The sequence below is a fragment of the Parasteatoda tepidariorum genome, chromosome 1, assembly GCF_043381705.1.
Source record: "Parasteatoda tepidariorum isolate YZ-2023 chromosome 1, CAS_Ptep_4.0, whole genome shotgun sequence".
Classification (NCBI taxonomy): domain Eukaryota; kingdom Metazoa; phylum Arthropoda; class Arachnida; order Araneae; family Theridiidae; genus Parasteatoda; species Parasteatoda tepidariorum.
This window is the reverse complement of record NC_092204.1, coordinates 29,521,208-29,547,291: the sequence shown is the minus strand read 5'-3', so window position 1 is coordinate 29,547,291 and position 26,084 is coordinate 29,521,208. Positions and strand designations below refer to the sequence as shown.

The window sequence follows — 26,084 nt, the reverse complement described above, 5'->3', positions numbered from 1 at the left end:
AAACATTAAAAATAAATTTCAAGTATTAAATGTTTTATTTAAGAAAAAAAAGTTCAAATATTTTCTTTGTTGTTGTTGTCGTGTCCGTAGATGAGGGTTGTTCTCTATACTTTGTCTAAAGTAAGAACTCCCCCAGCCATTCGTCTGGAGTCGTGGCTGTGACTATGGTAACTAGGTAGAATTATTTCAAGTAGGGGTGTTGGATCATTGTTTAGGAAAAGTTTTGGCTCGAATCGGCGAGAGAAAGGGAATCCTTTTCTTCGGTCTTCTGTGTTAGCCCTAAAGTGGAGAGAAACAACCCTCCCTGAAATGCGTTCTTGTTTCCATAGCAGCAGACAGCCTCAGACTTTGTGGCAGGGGGAGTTCATACCGTAGACAAACTATAGATGCCATTAAAGGAACTGTTAACTGCAGCAGCAGCTTTGACGCCTCGGAGTTATAAAGAATCTCCTGAAGTGGCTGCATTCCGAGCTTTAAAACATTTGCAGTAAAAATTGGGCAATTTATTTGTAAAATTATTGAATTACATTATTCAACTTTCCAGCTCTGCTCATTCAACGTAAGCACGACTTCGAATAGAACATATTGTTGTTGAATTTTTAATCATTCGTTATCATTTATAAATTAATATAAACGATGATATAGGAAAATATCAAATACATACATTTTAGTCTTCATTCAAGAAATGTAAATAAAATTGTTTAACTCATTATTTTACCATATTTTAAACATGATATTTTAATAATGAAACAATAGCGCTCGTCTTATGTATTAAACTTTAGCTATTCTTAAATAACTGAGCTAAAAGTAATGGATTATTAATTTTTTATTTATTATAACATGGCTAACTTATTTGCACACAATAATATTTTATCGTTAGAATTGTTGCAGAAAAATTCTGTCTCGTGCAAATTACTAAGTAAGCGTTGTTTTAAAAGCATGTTCTGAATTAACTATAATACTTATTATTTATAGCTAGACAACACGTTTTAACATCGAAGTCAACTACTAAGTGTGAAATACTCATTGTCACAATAAGCACAATTAATTATTATTTACTGACTTTTTTAGATAGAAGATCACTAAACAAGTACTTAAATGTTCTGATTAAGAAGTCACGATTATTAATTGCACTGAATGTTTTTATAATATCATCCTCTATTTCATGCTTTGAAGTGCTTTATTACTTTTCCAGCTAATTTTAAACTGAATGAAGAACTCTACCTACAATACTAATTTAATGTTTTACGTAATTATTATTGGAATTTAGAAAATGTAATAAAAATTTAAATACCTTTGAAGTGATTCATTCGAAGCCACCGACCAATGTAAGCAATCGTAAAGAAGTTACAACTCAATAGTGGAAAAAGTTTTTCTATTTTATCGTTCGCGAAGCCGAACTTACTTCCCAAACATTTTCTTCCGTTATTTGGTATAAAATTGCATTGATGCAAAATGATATTTTAAGTTAGTGTTTGTTTTTTTATACATAAATTTTTCCCAAAACAGTAGCCGCAGTCCAAAAGCATCCCCGTTCCAGTAAATGAAACACATGATAAATTTAAAAGTTCAAATGTAAAATCGAATATTCATTCAGGAGTCTAGCGTTTTTTATCACGGCAGTATTATATTGAATTTATCTGATGTTAAATAATATCGTTTTGCTACCTGGGATATATGAAGAGCTGAGAGTAAGAACCGGCTATGTGACATTTCAGTGAACTTGTGTAAATAAGCGTTAAAATTTATACGTTCCTTCTTTTTGTTTTTTCGCTCAATCTTTATGTCTTTAGTATGGTAAAGACATAACTCACAAAATTTATTGGGCTCTATTGGTTTGATTCTAATTCTTTTATAATGGAAAATTTTAATGATTTTTGTTCGTAGTATTTGCTAGTTTTCACGTACGATTTTTAATATTTGTCATCGAATATAATTTTGTGTAAAATGATAAAGTAAATATACATGTATTTAGACTTATATTCAAGAAATACAATTTTAGCAAACTTAATTTGGACGAAACTGGCATCAAATTTTATCTAGTCTTGTTAGTCCAAAAACCGATCAAAAACAATTCAGAGGCATCTTTTACTGGTAAGAGGATCACTTTAATTGGTAAGAATTCGGTAATTTTTGATTTAAAAAAAAGTATTGTTTTAAATAGAGCTGAGCGTGGTCAAAATGTTTTGTCAATTCGTTATATCTAAAGTATTTCTGAAATTAAATAAAAGAATTTTTATACATAAAATGTCTAGTTATAGTTGTTAAAACACATAAATTATTTTCAATTTTTTATTAAAATTGTGCAGTTTTATACAAAAATGGCACGTTTTAATTTATAAAAATGTTTTGACAGTTTTGGATATTTTATCGATCGTAGTTAACTACGCTATCATGATTAGTTACGTGACTCTCATTTTCCTACATAATTTAGGTTACCACTTCATGACTTTCCGCCGTTGAACATCGAGCTACTTAATGGATATGCAGCTTTTTCCAGCGTCAACTTCTTATCCTGGTATCTAAAGGGAAGAGAAGACCTGTTTAAAGAACAAGGTCACATTTAACTTCAAGAAGAATTATTTTAAACGAAACTAGTCACCATTTGCGCAAAATGGAGATAAAAACCACGGAAAACTCTTGTAGTCAGCCCGATGCCAGTGAAGCTCCGATATGTTTATCGGCACTGTAATCTCTACTAAAAGGCAACAAAAAAAGTATATATATATATATATTTTAATTTCATTAAAAATTTTTTTATTCTAATATTATGGGTGATATTCTCGCAATTTTGCTGGGGGTAGGGGAACAAGCAAATAATTTCTTTCTTTGTATTTTGTAAATAATCAGCACATAAGAAANGTGCCGCAACACGACGTGGCATGGATTCGATCAATGTGTGAAGTAGTGCTGGAGATAATTGACATCATGAATCCTGCAGGGCTGTCCATCAACCAGTGGGAGAAAGAGGGGGTGGGGATATCTTCTGAACATCACGTTGCAAGGCGTCCCAAATATGTTCATGTCTGGGGATTTTGGTGGCCAGCGGAAGTGTCTAAGTTCAGAAGAGTGCCGCTGGCCACCCCCTCTTACTCCCACTGGTTTATGGACAGCCCTGCAGGATTCATGGTGTCAATTATCTCCAGCACTACTTCACACATTGATCGAATCCCTGCCACGTCGTGTTGCGGCACTTCTTCAAGCTGGCTGGGGCCCTACACGATATTAGGCAGGTATACCAGTTTTTTTGGCTCTTCAGTGTATATAAAACATTAAAAAAACAAATATTTTCTGAATCATAATAATTTTAGTTGCTACAAGAAGACTTTTCAATTCTTTTCCAGGATACAGAGAGGAAGGTTTGTGACATTTATAATTTTAATCATTCACTCTCTGCTTCCAGAATGTGAAATAATGCAAAGAAAATTAACTTTATTTCATTGCGCATCTAATAATGCGCATTTTTCGGACATTCTGGAGAAGTGAGATACGCAAGATTATTTTTCCTCTGATTTGAGAAGGCGATAAGAAAGCGAACTCGTTAGTTCCGCTACTTCTGCCCTTCTGGTAACAATCCTTCTTCTTCCTTTGCCATTCATTCCTCTCTCTTCTTCGAGAGAGAGAGTGGAAAAACGATTCCTTTTGGAGAGAGAAGAATAACAGGTGTTGAAACGAATGGATAACTTCGAATTCGTTTGGCATAGAATCGATTATTCGAGCTAATGAGGTGAGTTTTTATAACACAATTTTAAATTGTTTACTTTTATATTATTTACCTGGTTTGTACGTACCTTCAAAAAATTATTAATTGGTATTACTTTTGTTACAAAGAAGCTGAAAATTTATTAATGTTTGTTACCACTATGGAATGAAAATTTAATATCAGCAACCTTCAGATCTATATATATTTACTTAGAGAGGATAAAATATTCTGGTGACTGCAAACATAATCAGATAAAAAAATTATATTAATATTACTTCCCTTTCTAATTTTTACCAGGTGCGTATGAACTCTGTATTTAGAAACGAGTATTTTAAATTAATAATACCATAATAATAAAATTCTAAATAAAATTTGCTTATTTATGTAATATAACTTATGCTTACTTATATTAATAAAAAAATTTTTTTTACTAAAAGTAACACATCTGTCCAGTTAAAACTCCTCAAGAAAAAAAAAATTGGCTTGTAAATTTTAAAAAAAACTTCGTTTTATTTTAACTTTGTTAATTCTTATGATCAAATCATTAGCTAATTAAATATTCCTATGTTTTTTATTTTATGTTATGTTGTTATGGTTTGTTGAAAAAATTAAACGAATCTATGTGTATGTGATTAAAAATAATTTTTTGCATCCGTTATAACTTGCATATAGGAATCACCGTTGAGTCTCAATCGTTTTGAAACGTTCACGCTTAGGGCGACACATTATCGATCACGGTTTTAGGAAACAATCATCGATGTTTTCGTTAATACGTTCGATTTTGTTTCTAAAAAAAAACAATCAAAACATTTCTGTCCCGGAGGGAACTTCCTTTTCTCAAGCCAACCGCAATATGTCAATATATGAATATGTCAATTGAATGTTTATAAATAGTTTATATACTTACGACTTTGATTCGGGAATAATTTTAGCGATGCTATATAAAGATTGCATAAATTGTTCGCTTCCAGAGCTTATGGAATCTGAAGTTTCTTTTTTTTTTTTTTTTTTTNACTGATCTGATTTTTCTTTTTTTTTTTTTTTTTTTTTTTTTTTTTTTAAGAACAGCAAAATGATAATTTTTTGACTAAAGGAAGGAATGATAGTGTAAAAAGAGTCTTGTGACATGATATTAGATTGCTTATTATGAAAAATATGTAATATTATTCTGAAAAGAAAAAACTGTAAAAGATTTTTTTAAAATTCTAAAGTAAACGTTCGAAAGAATTTAAGAAAAAAGAAAACGGATTTAAATAGAAAATTTTTTATGACGTCTTTTTAGGAAAACATCAAGAAATCCTCTCTGCTGAATGGCGCGTTACAGAAGACATTTCATTTGTCACTTTTTGCAATAATTTCACGCTTATTGAAACACCATCTTCCGCTTTAAACAGATGAGCAATTGAAGGTGAGTGAACCAATAAAAAGATGAACTTTTTGCAGTGGTGGCAACAACAAATAGCGATATTCCTTTGACTTTAAGCTCGAAGCTTCATATTTAAAAATATTCTTCTCATAAAATTGCCATTTTATCTTCTGAAAAAACAACAACGATTTTGATATCGAATCGAATCCGCAACATTCTCTAAAACCGTTCAAAGAGAACGTGTTGCAAGGTTTCTGAGACATTAACACTAGAAAGATAAACAAGTACTTAAANAAAATTTTTATGACGTCATTTTAGGAAAACACCAAGAAATCTTCTCTGCTGAATGGCGCATTACAGAAGACATTTCATTTGTCACTCTTTGCAATAATTTCACGCTTATTGAAACACCATCTTCCGCTTTAAACAGATGAGCAATTGAAGGTGAGTGAACCAATAAAAAGATAAACTTTTTGCAGTGGTGGCAACAGCAAATAGCGATACTCCTTTGGCTTTAAGCTCGAAGCTTCATATTTAAAAATATTCTTCTCATAAAATTGCCATTTTATCTTCTGAAAAAACAACAACGATTTTGATATCGAATCCGCAACATTCTCTAAAACCGCTCGAAGAACACGCGTTACAAGGTTTGTGAGACATTAACACTAGAAAGACTGAAATACCTATATTGCCTAAAAGCAGTCGAAATGACTGCATTGTGAAAGAATAACTAATGTATAAAAAATTTTGTTTAAAATTAATTTTCAATATTTTTTATATTATTTTCAGTTATATAACAAGTTATTAGTAAATATAAACAATAGAAATAATTATAAAAGTAGCTAAACTCTAAGAAATTGTGTCATTATATACATCATTGTTTTTTTAATTAAAATTAAACAGTAGTCAAAATGACTTCCTTGGGCAATCTCGTGTTAAAAAATAATAATACTTCATAGAATATATAAACACCATCATTACTCTCGCATAAACAGACGTAAGATTAAAATTTTAAAAAAAATAATCATCGGATTATTTGCATTTTGTTAATAACGAATTTTGGAATTTTTGATAACAGCGTTTATAGCAATAGTTACACATTTATATAATTAATTCTAAAATAAAATAAATACAATTTCTATTCATTTTTGTTATAAAAATTATTTTAAATTACATTCCAAACTAATTTTTTTCTGTTTAAATGAACAAAAAGTGAGTAAACAGGTGGTTTAAATGAAGCGTCCTAGAAACTTTAATAAGCACTACCTTATAAAGTAAATAAGATTATTGGGAAAGAGGTTTAGCAGTGGAAGTAATACCGAAAATTTTATGTATGAAACCGTTTTAACTGAGAATGTACCGGGTATTTATCTCCCGATAAACGAATTTCAGTACCCCATTAGCGAACAGCATCCAATAACACGCATTTATATTTGGCACAGCCCCATTGACATTTATGGTTAAATTTTTTCATAAAAAAGTTTTTGAATGTAGTCCATCATTTCCTTAATTCCATGAACTTTTAGTATTCGATAAATTTATATCTTGGTGACATTCGTGTTAACTATATTTCATTCGATCTGTGAAAATTTTACTATTAGGCGAAATGTGAAAAATTTAATAACGAAATAGGAGCACAACAGTACATCATAATTTATTTTGAACTGTTAAAGGGCTTGCTTCCTTCTCCAACTATTTCGGAATTATTTTTGTCTCTTGTCAGTCAGCACACATTTTCATCAAAATTGAAAATTATTAAATTATGTAAAAAAAAAAAAAACACCGAAATTTCGCGCTTGCATAAATACAGATTCAGTTTCTTATACTATTGGGAAAAATTATAACTTATTGTTTGGCTACCTATCATCCATACAACTTGTTTTGTAAAGGATTTTTTTCCTTTTTGGTTAATATGAAAACTTCGCCAAAGAGATTATTTAGCTACAGTGCTAATTGCTTTAGAATGTCATAAAATTATTATGCGCTGATTGAGCACAGTCTTACATAAAATTTATTAGAAAAATTAATTTAACTTATCTGATTTTTAATAGTTGTAAAACTGTAACTAAATACCTTCATCATAGAAAGTAGTAGAATTCCAAGCGTAACAGAGGGGAAATAACATAGGTATTTTATCCTAAAAAATGTATTAAATATATGTGAAAGCAAAAAATTTTGCAATAATATGCTACTTTCAGGTGCACTGTTTAATTTAATTGCATAAAATATTAAAAGAGCCTCATAATTTAATTGTCAGGTAATTAAAAGCGTCCGTAACAGAGGGGACAAAGAAAATCCAGTATTTTTGACATGCACTGTTATTTCTACTATATTCTGTGATTTGGAACATCCTAAACATTATTCTTTAAATATCACATTTCAAGGTAAAATAAATTATTACAAGCCTTTTGAAATTACTTACACATTTTTATTAACTTCAAAATATGCAATGTAACAGAGGGGCCATTTTGCAAATTTGACAAATAGTTACAGGGAAATATCATGCCATTTAATTTGCATTAACATTGCACCTTAAAGTAGCATATTACTGCAGAATTTTTTGTTTTCACATATATTTAATAATTTTTTTATGATAAAATACCTGTGTGATTTCCCCTCTATTACGCTTTGAATTCTACTACTGGTTTCAGTTGGCATGGAATTCAACAGTAGCATACATTGTGATGACTTTATAATAAAAGAACAATGCATTTCGTTCGAAGCCTCTAAATTTAAGTAATAATTCAAATTCATGAACGTAATGATAGAAAATAATGTTAAGAAGATATAGTAAACGAATGTTGGCTAGTAAACATCATTAAATAAAGAATAAAGGAGTAATTTTAAAGTAAATGCTATTTGAATTTGCCTTCATTTTCTGCTGACGACAGTCAAAGACAGCCCAAAACTACAATTCGAATTTTTTTAAAGAATTTCGTCGAATATTTTTACAAAATCATTCCAAAAAAATGAACTTCACACATTTATGCAATGCGGATTGTCATCCAAAAATATTTGCACGAAAACAGGATCAATCATTGTATTCATTAAAGAGAAGAAAAAAAAGAAAGGCAAATAAATGTCAAAAACTATTTCTATTCGAGTTGGAATACCGTATTGAATTGTGCCATTAGTTTCGCTACATTTGTATCTTTACTCCGTAGTGTGTGATTATTAAATTCACGGATGGTTGGTGTCCACAATATTTGTGTTGGAATGTTACGCCTCTCAAAACCTATAAGAGTGGCCAGATGCAAAAATGTCTCATTTTAAAAAGGGAAATTGACTTGATTTTTAACTTCCTGAATTCTATGGGAATTTGGCATTATTTTCTCTATTTCATACAAAATTCCACAACCATTTTTTAAAAAAAAATATTTTAAACTTTCACTACTCATTCATAACTTTGCCTTTTTGTGTAAAGTATGGCATGTATGTCTCTCATAATTTACGATTCTCGAAAATAAGCAGATTATATACAAGTTTTGAGCAAACTTTGTGAATGTTTTTAATGAAAGAATGCAGGCCAATGCTTTTTGGGTCCTGTCTGATGGAATTTCATGTAAAGACAAAGTCATTTTCGGAATTCATGACAGAATACTTTCAAAATCAATAAGTATTTTTTTTTTTCATTTGATGTTTTACGGTATAGAAGTATAACATTTAACAGCTTTTATTTATTATTGATTCAAAGGATAATCCTTTGATGCAGATAGAACCCCATTGTCCCTTTTATATATTTTTCGATGCTCTAATTCCAAGAAAAAATATATTTTGGTGTTTTTCAATTTTTAAAAACAGTCTAATACTTACTTAAAAGTATATTTTAGATTATTGGAATTATATTTGGACCAAAATATAAAATCCAGAAAAAGTTTTTTTCATTCATATTTAAAATTTAATATTAATTCCTATTCACATGTGTTATCTATACAAAAGTATAAAAAAAATTTAAAAGTATAAAAATTTATCTTCCTGAATAGGATTTTGCGAAATAAGAAAAACTGCTAAACTACTACAATGCGAAAACTTTACGGGAAACAGAAAATATTTCCCCATAACTGAGATAGAATAACTGATAATTTTATACTTGAATAAATGTGAGTATGGAGAAAGATGCATGAGGGACTTATTCTTTGCAAAATTATTTATTTTTGATTTTTCTAATAATTTAAAAATCGAAAATATTTTGCAAAAAAACGATAAAATGTTTTATTACCAAAAATGAGCTGATGCATTTTTTAAATATAACAATGAAGGATAACACTGCAATCTGACACATGACACGTCGTGAGAAAAAAAAAGCCCAGAGGTCAGCCAGAAAACATTCTTGAATACATTGTTTCTTAAAAAAAACTGGAAATAAATGTAGTTTTGTACATCGCTGAAAGTGGTTTGAGTGCCGACTGAAAATACATTAATTATACTGAATGAAAGAAATAGATAATCCTCTAATAGCGTAATCTGCTAGTGAGAATTCAGGTAAAGTTGTAATAAATGCTTATTAGATGCATATCGTGCACACCGTAGTCAAAACAACAAAAATAAATGTACATAAAATAAAAAAAATACGAAAATAAGTTTGGGGCAAAAGATTTGTTACTCCGTTGATTTTTAATTTGATTATATGCATAAAAAAACTATATAATATAGATATATCTTGGGTTTAGCAGCTAATTCGCTATTATTTTGAAATGCGCAAAACCAGAGGTCACTTCAAAGTCGTTTCCTTCATATTCAAATAAGCTGTTTATCAATAGTGAAGGTGGAACAGCAAATGTAATGAAAAGCAACAAGTGACATAAATGCAAGCTTTCGTGATTTTATTTGCATGCATTTTTTAAAAAAATATTTGATTTTTTATGCCTCTATCATGCTTATTTATAACAAAAGTTTGAGCATGTGGCTGTTTGTGTTGTTATTGCTTGAAGTTTTGTAAACAGTCGTTAACCCGTAGTTTTTATAGTGTTCTAGTGAGAGGAGATAGAAAGTGTACAAACACAGAATTCAAATCTAAGTAGCTCGGAAATTTTTTTAACTTTTCAAGCATCCCTTGCTCCTAACCCTATAGAAAATTATACTAACTTCAAAAATAAATAAACTAAAAACACCTCCACTGTGACTGAGTATTCTCATTTATGAATGACGTATCATCTTAAAACTAGTTGAAAAGATGACATTTCACTCGTTCTAACAACCTAACAATAGAAGAAGTTAGAACTAACTAACAATAGTTGTTACTCACAATAGAAGAAGTTAGAATTTTGATTTGAAAAAAATATTGTTTTCTTTCCTATATCTTCGAATAATTAAAAAAAGAATGTTACTATTTGTAATGTAATCCACGTAAATAATGAAGAGCGAGGTCATCCCAGTTACAAAACGGGTGACACAACACACACATAAATATGAAGGCAACTACAATAATGAGAGAAGCGTAGGTCGACAGCTGGAACAGAATAGTAATTCATCCTTTATGACCTTTTTAAAAATTGTCTTCATTCCGCGACTCCAAAATAGCGGATCTTATTTGTAATAGTCCACTCACTCATGATTCAACTTTTAAAGTGTTCAAGGTTTTATATTGACAAACATTCGAAAGCAACAGAAACAACAATTATAATAATATTATCGAAACGCTTCGCTATTTAACTTTTAAACGAGCTTTAAATAAAAATGTAGGTGGATCCATGATTTAATCTTTGAAGTCGCAATACAGAAAGTCATTTGTTTCAGAACAACATTGAATGTTAACATTGTTTAGAAAATCAATTTCTTCATTAATTATCTCCATAAAAAAAAGAAAACGACAAATTGTAATGGATTCTTTTTTCTTATTCAAAAACTCAAACTATTCTTTTTTAACTTTTTTACTAATTATTTTGAATATTGTATTGCTTATTATAGATTATAAACATGATACTACAATAGTTTGAGATTTTTAAAATAATTTTGTAGAAATTTATTTTACATTCTGTCTTAGAAGTACGAAAAAGGAATCGTTCTTTGCAGTTCAGTCCTTTTTTTTCCTAATTAGACTACGAGTCTTATATTCATAGTTAGAAAAGCTTTTAAAATGATCTATATATGAAAGTATCTTTACCTGTGAAGATTTTTTTATGAAAGTTGAGTCTATTTAATAATTCTCTTGTCCATAATATGTTTATGGATGTTCAATGAATGGCGTAGATATTCCATCACGATTAAAAATATCAGCAGGCGAAATATTCATAATTCAGGGTGGCTGGGAAAAATTTGAAAAAAGTGATAGAGAAAGATGAAATAAAGAAATTGTTTTTACTTATTCTTACTTTCTAAAATATATTTGCACATGTATGGAAATATATCGAGATGTTGAAATTGACACAATTAGTTCTTATAATTAAAGTGAAATGAAAATCTTTAAATTTTGCCAATTATCTCAGAAAACATTTATTGTCCCTTATAAAATTTTTACCGGTTTAATAGAACACTTTTCAATGTATAAAGATTTTGTAAGCACAGTTTCAATATAACTACAGCGCAAAATTGGATCATCTTTTAATTTAACAAAACAAAATTTTAATCTGAAAATTTCTTTCTTCTAACTTCTATACCGAATTACCTGCAATATATCTCTTTCCATTGTTCCCACCATATGAATGTATAAATATAGGAGAAAATATGTGAGAAACTCTTCAATTTACGTTTATTGTTTTAAAATTGCTGTATCCACTTTATGTAGACATCATATTTACGAATTTAAACTATGCCCTATCGATCTCCGTATAAAAATCGTTACATTTAAACAGCTGATAAGCTCTATGATTTAATTAAACAGATTTTTTTTAAAGAAAAAATAGCTCCATTATATTTTTTGAAAAGTATGTAAACTGACCTTGTAAATAAGCCCATAAAATATAACCGCTTAAATCAATTTTTAAATATTGAGGGATTTCAGGTTGACATTCAAGAATCCCTTTTTTTTCGCAAGACAAAATAAAATAAGTAGATATATGTTTAAAATTAACAATATACAAGTTAAATGACAAAGGTGATACTTACAACTTTGCATATGGACTATTTTCCTTAATATTGCTAATAGTAGGAATTCTCAATAAGTCAAAGGTATGATTAAAAAGGAATCTATCGGAAATATTTAAGCGACTGGAGTTAGAAGATGCAACGTAATATGTAATCATATGTGATCAACGTAATATGTGAACAGTAATATGTGATCAACGTAATATTGCATATGTGATCACTATGCAGTCAGAAATAAGTCTGGTTTCATACATACTATTTGAGTATAAGAAGAATCTATGGAGTTAAACAATTTGTAGAAATTAGGGAGGTAATTTTTTTTTTTGCATTTTAAGTGGGTGATTTAGGTCATTTAAGTGAAGTATCTGGTAGCCTCGAAACAAAATTTTAAAATTACTCAAGGGATAGAGCATGATTCCTTTTTTTTTCAGTTTCACAAAAATTGTGTGTCTGTCTTTTATTTATTGCCCGCTCAACTCAGTTTGATTTTCACTAAAACATTTTTAGTTTGAATGAAATCCTTCATTCTGTATTGCTAGTCTATAAAAGTAACATTTCTCGTGGGGCATCTCTGACCGAGAGATATCGCCTGCCAAATGCTGTGCAAAGCGTGGAGGTGGTGGGTTCGAATCCCCCGCCGTAACCCTGGATGTATTCTGCGTGATGTCTTTATCCGAATTGTTTTACCTGTTCTTCTTCTTGACATGGGTTTATAAGCCTAAATTGAGCACACAAGCCTGCAGATATATGTAATTCAATAAATATTTTTCAATGAAATTCGTATTTCAGTTTGATTAAATTACGATAATATATTATAAATTTAAGATCCCTCTTTGTGCCTTATATTTCAAAAGTTATGTTTACAAGTCTTTCATCGAATTAAAATCAATGAAACCTATTTTTCATGAATATGAAAAAGAACAGAAATCTGCACTTCGTTCTCTAAAGTACACGTCTAACTGATAAAAATGTATGTCCTAAAATTTAATCAGTTTAAAACGTTTATTATCTAAAACATTATAAGACATTGCAATTTTTTAAAAAAAGCAATGTTAACATCGTTTCATTTAATTTAATTTTCATAATTTGTTTCAAGTAGCTTCGCCGTTATTATTTAAACTTTGAAGAAAAAAATATTTTTTTTTATTCCAAATGAATAATAATTTATCTTTTCTTAGTTCGAAATATTAATGATGTGACAGTACGTATTTCTTTTGTTGTGTTCTTTTTTAAATTAGTTTTATGCAACACTTTTCAGAGAAAGGAGTTTATTGAATGAAAAGGGTAATGAAATGCAGGCTTTGTTAAAAGTCTGCTTTGCTTTTTGACGTTTTTTTTCTTTATTTATTTATCAAAGAGGATGGTTTACGCCTGGGTGAAGGAAGATGGGTCCAACAAACTGCAAGTAGAGCTGAAAAGATTAAACTGCCACAATCTTTTAAAAGTCATTGCGATACATTTCCCTGTGGGCCTTTAGGGAACATTTATAGGTAAACACGCATACGCTAAACAAGGAATGAAAACAACAAACTCTTTTAAGTTTTATACTTAAGTTTAATAAAAAAGAACACTTCATTTTCGTCAAAAGGAACCGAGAGATAGAAACGCTTGATCAAAAAAATAGAAAAGCAGCCACACTCTACAATCTAATTTCTGCATCATGTTTGTAAGTCGCGTGCGTCCAAAGTTAATTAAACTCCCCTTCTAATGATTTGACGTCGTTTTTGTCCTCTGGGGGTGAAAGCGATGAGGATAATTTGAAGAGAAAAGAGGTCAAGATATCTCTGCGTTGTTATTCTTGTCTGTCGCTATTAATAAAAATATTCATGACAAAAGACATCCGCTTATGATTGTCCTACGGATATGATATTTACCACGTCCATGCTTACGCATTTTTATACCGGCAATAATTTTAAAAACCGGCAATAATATTAAAAAAAGAATCTAAATAAGAATATAATGATGATAAATTACTAAGGAGTGAAAACTGAAATCGCATTATTGCGCTCACTGGTTACCCATTAATCAAATATTTCTTTTTTTTTTAAAGAAAAGATTTTTATTTATTTTTTAAATGCTACAACTTTTCAAGACATGGGACGCTAAATTGCATCAATTGATTAAATAAATAATCTCAAGAGAAATTTCTTGATTAAAAACTTCATTCCCTTCAAAAATGTACTAATTGGATATCGAAATTGGATATCGACAGTCGAAATGTTTCAAGCTCTCAAAAACAGGCACTCATTTTCAAAATTCGCCAGACGTGAGTGAGAAGAAACAAAAGCGATTTGAAATATAAAACGTGAAGTTGATAACGGAAAATGGAAAAATAAAGAGAAGAATATAGTCTACGGGCATTGTGGTTAATAGTTCCGAATTACTGCTACTCGCGTCAGCCTAGATCTTTTCCGTAGAATATAGAATTGGTGCTCTACGGACAGTCCTAGAAAATGTCGCACTGAATTTCAGCAGTCCCTCTCTATAAACAGCTGAGAAGAGAATTCTCTAATCACACAGCAGCAAAAGATCGCACAGTCACATTGCAAACCATGAATTGGGAAACAGTCGTTTGCATACAGCAATTATTATTTAGGAAATACGTATGCTTCATTACTTATTTCAATATAAAGTTAAAAAAGACTTATACAGTTAAAAAAACGTAATAAAAACGTACGTGAATATATTGATAGATTAGAACAAATGTGTCAAGTTTCAAAAGGGCGAACAAATGGAAACCAAACTATCTTTAAAATAAGGAAGTTGATTTTTATCAGACGAAACTTTCATGAACTAGTACAGACGATAATTTAAGTTACTAAATCCTTTGCACAAAAAAAATTGTATTTTTCTCTGCGGATTTATGAATTCCAATAATTCCTTTTTTTCCCGATATGGCACCTAAAATAAAAAGAAACTCATTCAAAATACAGAATTTTTCAAGTTTTATACTTCACTTTAGAAAAGGATATTTCATTTCCGTCACTCCCAAAGAAAGAAATCTGTTTGTTTCTTTAAATATTCAAAAATTTGTATTGTTTTGTTTGTCACCACTTCGTGCATCCATTAAAAAAACATGATTAATCCAGAATAATTGACGTTACGTAAAAATTCAGAGTCCAGCAATAAAAAAAATGTCCAGCAATAGTGCATTTATATTCTCTCTCCCCCCCCCCCTGCTTGCACGTATTGTTTTTCAAATCATATTTAGGTAATATGATTATAACGAAGATTATATGATATAGCACGCATTATATGATTATTAACTTTTAAACGAAGCATCGATTGAAGATAGACAATCGTATTTGAAAATCGCAATAGGTAATTTTCATCCAAGTATAAATCTTTTTATTTTTGAAATCTAAAATGAGAGTAAATTTGTCTACCGATAAGATTAGAATAAGTCCTTTTTTTCGTGTTTTACGGTTTTGTGACTTTTAAATAAGGAACGATGCCGGAAACTGACAACATTTTTGTTCGCGCATCTGCTGTTTCTTCCTCCCCTTGTCGCAGCATCTTTTGATCACGCAACTGCTTCCATCTCCAAGGTTGTTATCATTTTTATTCTTTTTCTGAAACAATGAACTTGGAGTGGCCGATCATCGGCACGCGAGATGATTATCGTGAAGTGATCTAGAACAAGAGAGAAGCCTACCGCTTTAATGGCCGCGACGGACTTTACTTGTTTTGGATTGTTCGATTTGTGATTCAACGGATTTAAAATCGATGGTCGATTTCAGTTCATTGTTTCTATAAAAAAAAAACAATGCGCTCAAAGGATCTGGAAAGAACCGTGAAAAGTTCATTGAACAGATGTTTCTAATAATTACTTACTTTCGATTATCGGAGGTAGATATCGAAATAGCCATTTTTCTTTTTTAATAACTTTCTGACGAAAAAGAAAAGCACAAACTTCAATACCTGAAGTGTTACCAGCGTCATGGCTTCTCAATCCATGAGAAATATCATTTAAAATTGAACTAAAAACACGGAAGGAAATATTTTAAATAAATCTGCACCACTACACATTTGCATTCATTGATGTTATAACCAGAACATCGCAATGACTCAAGCAGGCAATTGTCTAAAATTGTCAGCGGTGCATTTTATCGTCGTTCGGGGGAAAGAAGCTAAAGCCTCTGTATTAATCAAACAAAATCGGATGAATTGTATACCTTGTTCTAGATCCAAACTTTTAAAAAAAACTTCTATAAAAGAGAAGTTGTTGGTTGTTTCAATTTTTATTTTATAACCGTCGTTGAACAGCCTACCCACTTTTTCGATTTACGACAAGTAGTGTTCAACTCCGAACATCCCACGGTTAGCCTGCAAAGGTACTCTAACCCATGATTTGTCTACCACTGAGGATATTTCACGTCATCACTGAGGTCTGTGCAAACCTGATTCGGATTCATATCAACCAGCCATCGTAGAGATTCGAACCCGGCTCACCTCATTGGAAGGCGAACGCTTAGTCCTCTGAGTCATCGCGGCTCTTGTTGGATATTTTAAATATTTAGATTTTCAACTGAACGCAGAAAACAATGTAAAAGTAGAAATCCGTGGTAAAACTGCACTTGCAGGTCGATGCTTTGGTGGATTAAAGAAAAGCTTTGAGTTTGACATTTGCATCAAAATATCAATCCCAGAAACAATTTATTGATGCTTAATTTTAGAGGTTACCCTACCACGGGAGAAACTTTTAATCTCGAACTCCCTTTTATCTCTATAACCAATTTAAAATCTAGAAAAAGTGAGTTCAGACAAAGATAGAGTAAGCCATGAAGTTTCAAATATCAATTTTCAAAATGTCAAAATGAAAATAAATTATGGGAAAATAATCTTAGGATTACGCAATGGAGAAGTTCTCTTTCAATAATTTGTGTGCATTTTGACATTTTGAATTCTTTTGTTTTCAGCCAATGAAACTTCATGGCTTACTCTAAAGTTGCCTGAACTCACTTTGCTTTCTTTTAAATTTGTAATGGAAATGAAAGAGAATTTGAAACAAAAAAGTTTCTCCTGTGGAATAGTGTCTTCTTAAGTAAATAGTTAAAACATAAGGAATGACCGATACATGAAATGGCAGAAGAAGCTGTAACTTTGAAAACATTCATCTAACAATAAAAAAACATTATTAGAAAATAAATCTACCGAAAAAAAAATATTTTCAAACGTTCAAAGATTAAAATGGGCTAGACATTTAACTTGAATGCTTCTACTTAAATAGAATTTTCACGAAAATGTCAACAGGTGTTTAAATGGACTAAGTTTTATAGACAGTTTGTGGGAGAAGGTCCCAGAAACTTCTAATTAGGAAATCAAAAGTTTTTGGTCTCTGGTGCTGTCTCAAAAGTAGAATACATCTTTTGGATTGAAAAGCGTGTAATTAAAATGTTTTTTATCTTTACTTGAATTCGATGTTTGCATAGCCATTTATAATATTTTGAAAATGTATTATATTATCTTGTTGATCCTATCATTTACAATCCTATCGTTCGACGTCATTTGTTTGTATGTATGTTAGGAACACTCCATTCCAAATGACTAGAATTTTTAAAGTAAATTTCACAATTAATTGGAGAAAAATTTTTTTTCCTTTAACGACTGAATTCTTTTACTTTTCCTTCAGAGAGAAGCGTTGTTTTCTCGCTCTATTGGGTACATTATTATGTCTATATCTTTAAAACAAAGATATTGTGAGACGCAACCACAATGAATGACATCCGATCGAATGGTTTGTTGGGCAGAAAGAATTCAAACTTAACCTTGTTTGCCGCACTTCTTCTTCGACTTCAATTTCAAAAAAAAAATTCTTCTCACACCCATTTTTAAAACATAAATTTGATTTGCTAGGAATATAATTGAACAATGCTGAAGTCAGATAACGACCTTCCTTATCATAAACACTTGTTTTGAATTATACTTTCTTTCCATTCCTTTCGAAGGGCAACTTTTAATAAAACCTCACCTGAAGCAAGAGAACAATGTTTCACAAGAAGCTATAAGGCAAGGAATCTCAGACACTTCCTTCAGTACCGATTCTCGCACATAATTCAGTTGAGTCACTCACTGAATCACTAATTGAATAAAAAGATCACTAACTTCATCATTAATATGACCGCACTAGCATATCACGCATATACAATTTATAGAAAGTAATATACTCAAAAGTCCTCGAGTGCATGAGGACCCACGGCATTACAAATGTCATTAACAAATAAATTACATTTTGAAAATATTTTATTGAATAGTTTCTTTTTAACATTTATAATTTTGTCAATGTTAATTTTATAAACATATTTCACAAATATTTGAGAAGGTTAATTCTATCACTTATATATTAAGTAAGTAACAATGTGCTCAATGAACAAAATAAATGATTTTATGCAGTTAAAGTTTAAAGAATTAAAATAGTTTTTTCACAACTGGAAATTTTATCATGCATGATAAATAATAAATGGCAAAATTCCAGTAAGTTTTAAATGTATATTCTCGATAAAAAACAGTTTACAGAAAAAAGTTAAGAAAGAAAAATTCCTAGTCCGGCAAAACTCAAGACCGTTTCCTACGAGACAATCAGACTATTAAAATTTATGGATGAAACAATTAGAGCCACACTACAAGGGAAAAACAAACAACAAAAAAAATGCGCAAACAACTTAAAACAACGATGGCAAGCGCGCTTATGATCATTGCAAATTGTCTGTACATCATATGTTAAGTATGACAATATTTGACATATCTTTAAGTATTGGGCATCATTTCGAAGGGTTGCTCGGTACTCGTTTATCGATGATTTACTTTTTGTTTTCACCCCAACACCCCCTGCAAAAAAAAAAAAAAANAAAAAAAAAAAAAAAAAAAAAAAAAAAAAAAAAAAAAAAAAAAAAACGGGTATTTAGCTAGTTCAAAGATAAAGATTATTCTTTTTAAAGAATCGATGTCTTAAATAAACGAACGATTACACATGCACAGAGTGCTAACCTAAATTAGAAGAGAACCAAAAAAAGAAACAAAATTTTAGAAGAAAAGTCTCAGATATAAATAACCACTTGCTAAGCAACTGAGAAAAATTTGCTATTATGAGAATTTACATTTTTAAAGCCAAACTACAAGGAAAGCGACAAATAGAATCGATCAGTTACTTAAGGTAATGTGTGTGTATGAAAAATATAAAATTAGAAACATTATCGAATTGGAAACAAAATAAAAAACTGGATGAAATAAACGTAAAGCGTCTCTCTTTAGGCTATAACAGAGGCATTTCGAAGTAATATGTTGATATATATAATGAGGTGACGACATGTAAAAGAAATGCAGCTATAAGAGGATTTCATAAGTTGATAAAAATAGAAGATTTCTTTCCATTTTCTATTCTTATTCTGACTAATCCGTTCGGGTAGCAATCATTGAACGAATACTAAGCTTATTTCCGTTTTCTCAACAGTTTAGGTGAATCCGATTTATTTGTTCACCATTTTGTGGAATATCGATCGTCATGGAACAACGAATCCGGAGTGTTAAAAAATTTTCTCACAAAGACAAAAGTTTTCTATAGCTTATTTTTGTTGATCCGATCAGGGCTTCATTTACGATAATGTAAGTTAATGAGAACAATATATTCAAAATGCAATGAGAGAAAATTCGCGCGGAATTGAGAATTCGTAGCAATTGAGAAACATATGCGGAAGTTGTCATTAGCTGAATTTTTTAAAAATTGGCAAATTTAAAATGAAAAATAATAAAATTGATTAAAATCGGCGCTGTTTTAATGAAAAAAAGAGGTAGTTACTTTAAGAGCGTTTTTCTTTGCAATATTAGCTACTTGCAGTTAATATTATTATTCATACCAGATTCAAGCCAAGTTCACCTCAAAACTTACTGGTTTCGATCCTGCTACTTGCAACCAGAAGGTCCTGAACGCCCACTTATTTATGAAAATATGGTACTTTTCAGTTTATTTTATTCGTTAAGAAAATTTTTTTTATGGCAAAATAGAACGTTGGATTGAAGAATAGATGTTAAAATCACAAAAAAATAAGTCGCTCGATTCTCTCCCTCTCTCTAAAATTACTATATAAAGAAATAAATGCATATTTCATTGAATTGTTTGAGACCACATGCATTAAAAATTCATTTGTGGGGGGGATCGCCCAAATTTTCAATCATCTCCTCCACTCTCTTGTAAAAAAAAAAAAGAAAAAAAGATGGAGGTCTTGCAGCAGCTATGGAAGCTGGTCGCATTTTCATGATGTTACTTTTTGGTCTCTTAACCTATTCCCCATATTTTCAAAAGTAAACTTTTTACACACAGTTAAAACGAAAGAGAGAAAAGGCCCTATTAAAATATAAAGAAAAAAAGAACGAAAGAAGAAGAAACTAATTGTCTTCCTTCATTTGTAACTGTTTCGATTCTTTTTAAGGCCGCTGATGCAGATGACCATCAATTGCAAAATGTTTTTTGATAGTGATACGCATCATTGTATTCGGGAAAAGAAATTTGCAATCCCGATGGGCACCAAAAATGATGGATTTCGCCACAATTCTCATACAAAAGAAAGAGTGTGATCTTTCAATGGAAACCAAAAGATCTTCAAATGAATGATCTGACTCTCGAACAACTGTTCCAATTGAAAACGATCCTCGCATTGTTTCTCAGAGACTTCGTTTTTAGAATGGAGCACAGAAGAAAAACGTCCACCCCACTTCCCCAACTCATCTATAAGCGCTGGAGAGACTCAGATATTTTCAAGACTCGCTTTTCCTCCCATCTTTCCATATTAATTTCCAAATAAAATTTATAATTTAACAAGCTGCCTTCGCCTACCAGTTTGGTCACCTTTCAAAATTATCTTTTACAATTTATAAACTTTAATAGTATAATTTAACAAGCTGCCTTCGCCTACCAGTTTGGTCACCTTTCAAAATTATCTTTTACAATTTATAAACTTTAATAGTATCCAAACTGAATGTGTCCAGTACAATTGATTTAAATATTCTAATTCTTTAACCCCTCTTCCAACGTCCGAATACGTGCATATACGTCCGAAGACATGGTGGATTGAACTGTCTAATTATAAAAAAAAAGAAAAGAGATTTACATTCCCAAGAGTTTTACATACGATTGGACAAATATTTTACAACATGAGTCATTTCTTAGCTCGAAGCTCTAATTAATCAAAAAATAAATCTTATTGCGTGATTTTATGAATCATTAGTTTCTTATAGTAAAAATATATGACTTACACAAGTAAAATCAACGTTAATAAACGTGAAGACGTCAACGAATTCGTATTTTAATAGATATAGGAAACCACGTGCTTCTTGCATTGATAGTTTATAAACTCAAATAATGGAAACTCAACAAAAACTGATAAAATAAAGTTGAATTTATCAATGAAGGAAAAGAGTGGTAAATTCTGAATATGACAGATTATATGATACTATATTAATCTACCTTTTAGTGAGTTCTAACTCATTATATTACGTTAAATCTAATAGTATGAAGAGTATACAAATATTAAAAAGTAAAGTTTACATATGAATGTGTATAGTATGATGATATTAGGGTACTTATCCATTTCTGAATGCTGTAAAAAAATGTATTGCCTAAGTACTTGTATTTATATAAACACATATAGGTACTGTGATATTAGTATTAAATACCAGTAGTATTTAATACTACATTTTGGTTAAGCATCACGGCCTTCAAAAGAAATACCTACGTCAAAAATAGTTATGAAAATATTAATGCTGTTACTAATTATTTTCTAAAATTACAATTAATCTTGGTAATTGGTACAAATTGAAATAAAGAAGTATATAAAATCTAAATTAATGGAGAAAATGTACTTAGTCGTACCTTCATAAAAAACCACCATAATATCGTTGACCCCCATGATGCTTAAAGTTAATTTTTGTAATAATCACTATTGGTTAGGACTGGGCGATATAAGAAATTTTATATCGTGATGCATCGTCAGTTTTGCATCGCGATATAGCCATGTATCGCGATATAGTATTTTTGAAATTCATTTACTTGTAAGGCGCAGAAAGTCGGATTTCTATCAAAACTTCATACTCAGATTGATTTAAATCAATTTATGAATTTGATGTATATGTTTTGCTTAAGAAAGANGAAACCAAAAGATCTTCAAATGAATGATCTGACTCTCGAACAACTGTTCCAATTGAAAACGATCCTCGCATTGTTTCTCAGAGACTTCGTTTTTAGAATGGAGCACAGAAGAAAAACGTCCACCCCACTTCCCCAACTCATCTATAAGCGCTGGAGAGACTCAGATATTTTCAAGACTCGCTTTTCCTCCCATCTTTCCATATTAATTTCCAAATAAAATTTATAATTTAACAAGCTGCCTTCGCCTACCAGTTTGGTCACCTTTCAAAATTATCTTTTACAACTTATAAACTTTAATAGTATACAAGCCGAATGCCCAGTACAATTGGTTTAAATATTCTAATTCTTCAACCCCTCTTCCAACGTCTGAATACGTGCATATACGTCCGATGACATGGTAGATCGAAATGTCTATTTTAACTCTTTAATGGGCCATTTATTTCTGCTAAAGGTAAATTAATGTATTTTTGAAATTGAAATTGATATAAGAATAGTAATTGATGTAGAAAAAAACTCATTTAGCTTATAAGAAAAAATCAAAATTTTAATGCCATTTTTTTTTGGTGGTAAGTATATTTACCACGGCCTATTAGGAACTTATTGACTTCGATTTTTTGTTATTTATAAAATAAATTTTATAAATGCTACAAACTTATACTTTTATACGTTTTCTTAAACTACTAATTTTATTCAAATGCACTTCAAGAAAGCTGAAGTTATTAACAAATGGAAACCTAAATTAAAAGTGGTAAGAAAGTTCACCATGGGCTTCAAAAATTGGTGGTAAGTATACTTACAACGACCTTCGAAAGAGTTAAAAAAAAGAGATGGATTTACATTCCCAAGAATTTTACATACGATTTGACAAATATTTTACAACATGAGTTATTTTCTAGCTCGAAGCTAGCTATATTAATCAATCAAAAAAATAAATCTTATTGCGCGATTTTGTGAATCATTAGTTTCCTATAATAAAAATATATTACTTACACAAGTAAAATCAACGTTCATAAACGTGAAGACGTCAACGAATTCGTATTTTAATAGATTTATGAAACCATGCGTTTCTTACATTGATAGTTTATAAACTCAAGTAATGGAAACTCAACAAGAACTGATAAAATGAAATTGAATTTATCAATGAAGGAAAACAGTGGTAAATTCTAAATATGACAGATTAAATGATACTATATTAATCTATCGTTTAGTGAGTTCTAACTCATATTACGTTAAATTTAATTGTAGAAGAATATACAGCAAACATTAAAAAGTAAAGGTTACGTATGAATGTGTATAGTATGATGATATTAGGGTACTCATTCGTTTCTGAATGCAGTAAAAAATGTACCACCAAAGTGCTTGTATTTATATAAACACATATAGATACTGTGATATTGGTATTAAATATTAAATGCCAGTAGTATTTAATACTACATTAAGCATCACGGCCTTCGAAAGAAGTACCTAAGCGAAAAATGATTATAATAATAGTGTTGTTACTAATTATTTTCTAGAATTACAATTAATCTTGGTAATTGGTACAAATTGAAATAAAAAAGTATTCTAAATCTAAATTAATGGAGAAAATGTACTTATTCGTACCTTCATAAAAAAAACCACCATAATATTGCTGACGCCCATGATGCTTAAAGATAATTTTGGTAATAATCACTATTGGTATAATGTTAAATGGTATATTTAATAGATATGTATAAATATTGGAAACCTACTGTTGATACTATGGAAATAGGTTTTTAAGGCCCACCGAGAATTATAAGTGCCAAAGAAAATTGCTGTATAATGTTTGACTATCAGCTCGGGCAATAAGCATTATGTCAAATAATAATGAATATTGTTGATATTGATGAAATGGAATTCTAAAAACATGTTTCGCTCAACCTAATATCGTAAATCTATTGGAAACGGTAATAAAGAATAATACAAGATAAATAAATATGGCAATTTTTATAGCTTAATTAATTGTGACGGTATATGGCTTCAAATTTTGCAGATTTCGCAGAGTTGATCAATACCGGTTTATTGATTATTTACCATTTTTTTACCCCGTAAGAAGAGCGGTTATTCGGCTGGTAAAACATTCCCACATGTGAACCAAGGGTGTCACGGAGGTTAAATCTGCACAATTTCGTTACCAATGACATGATGGTGGCAATGTGGAGGGAACGCCACCAGGGAACGAACCTGAGTTCCTCAAAATGACAGCCCAGTGCCTTTAACCAATGAACCAGGGCGGTGCTACTCAGTAAATAAATAAAATAACAGCGAACTTAATATTCGATTACTTAAAAAAAATGGGGATGAGATGAAAATTTTAAAAAATAATAATTCGATGGAGAGGACTTTTTGTAAATTTAATAAATGCATTACTGATTATTTTCAACAAAAAATATGTGGCAATGCAGACCGTTTTTCATTGATTAAAAAAATAAAAATATAATTAAATATGTAGAGAGAGGAAAAATTATTATGAAAAATGAAAAAAAAAAGAATATTAATTGCGATCTGAATGTTAACAGAGTATTTTTCAAATTTAACTACTATGCACATTAAAAATAAAATATATAAATTTCGATGTCTTTTTTCTCCCGAAATTAAGGTAGAAAATATGACAAAAATAAAATAAAGAAGATAAGAAAAACAGACAAAAATTTAAGAAGAAAAAAAAAACACATGTGCTCTATAAATATTCTGAGAAAAATGCGTCATAGATAAAAATTTGAAATTTCCTTTACGTAATAAAATTTTTTTAAAAATATTTTTCGGAAATTTAATAATGTTTATAAGTGTTTTAGTCCCTCTAACAGAAATAAGAAGGCTTCCCTATTAACGTGCAGTTAAGTGAATGATTGCCATTTGTTTCGATTCAATTGTTTTTTATCTCATAAAAATTATTCTCCCCAGGTAAGAAAAAGAAAAGGAATGGATGAGATGGAAGTTAATCAAGGTAGAATGAAGCAGCTCTCCAGAAAGATTTCAGAAAAGATAGAGATTGTCTCTAAACTACGCAATGATCTCGAGAAAAAGAAGAAAACAACCGGGTAACTCTCTTTTTGAACTTATGATCTGATGATTATGGTTTCAATTCACTTTTTAATTAAGTGTTGATCTTAAAGCGGATCGTCCAAAATATTTATTCAGAAAAAGAAATTGAATGAATGGATAAAATATTTCTTTCCAAATTGTTCACAAGAAACTAATTTATTTCAATTTTACACTCTTTCGACTTAACTTTGGATGAAAATACTTTTATAGGAATTCTGTGGACGACCAAATAGTGATAGCTGAGATGGAATACCGTCTGGTTAAGGAAGAGATGGCGCTGCTGTCGTATCAGGAGCAGCACTGGGAATCAGCTGCACTGTGGGATGTACCTCCACCCCTGCGGGTTAGTACCAACTCTATGGTTAGTACTTCTATTCCATTGTATCTTAACCGTACAGAGCGAAATTTCAACTCGTAATAAAATGTTCAGGATTGACGAGTGAAATTATGGCGTAACTACCACTATAAATATTAAATACCAATTCCCTAGTATATAAAACTTGTTAATTCGGTTCTGTCTTGAGGTACCTTTTGATGTATAAAGATTGACCACTGATAAAATTCTGGAAGGGGAGTAATGCGGCGTAACTACCGCTATAAATATAAATATTAAATACCAATTCAGGGCTACTACCGAGGTTACTACAGGTACAGGGATGGCGAACCAATGGCACGCGACACAATATTTTGGGCACTCCACAGATCACAATTGTTGTTACACTATGAATTGTTATTACGCTATGAAGCATATGTAACAATTAAATTAAAATTCACAAAAAACAAACAAA

The 26,084-nt window shown here is 30.4% G+C and overlaps 1 long non-coding RNA gene across 1 annotated transcript; it reads left to right on the top strand.

The window, feature by feature from the left end:
• Window positions 1-3,543: 3,543 nt before the first annotated feature.
• On the top strand, window positions 3,544-25,644 carry LOC139425090 (uncharacterized). Its single transcript, XR_011636286.1, has 3 exons — window positions 3,544-3,727; window positions 25,156-25,292; window positions 25,507-25,644. It is a non-coding gene; the product is annotated as an uncharacterized lncRNA (long non-coding RNA).
• Window positions 25,645-26,084: the final 440 nt, after the last annotated feature.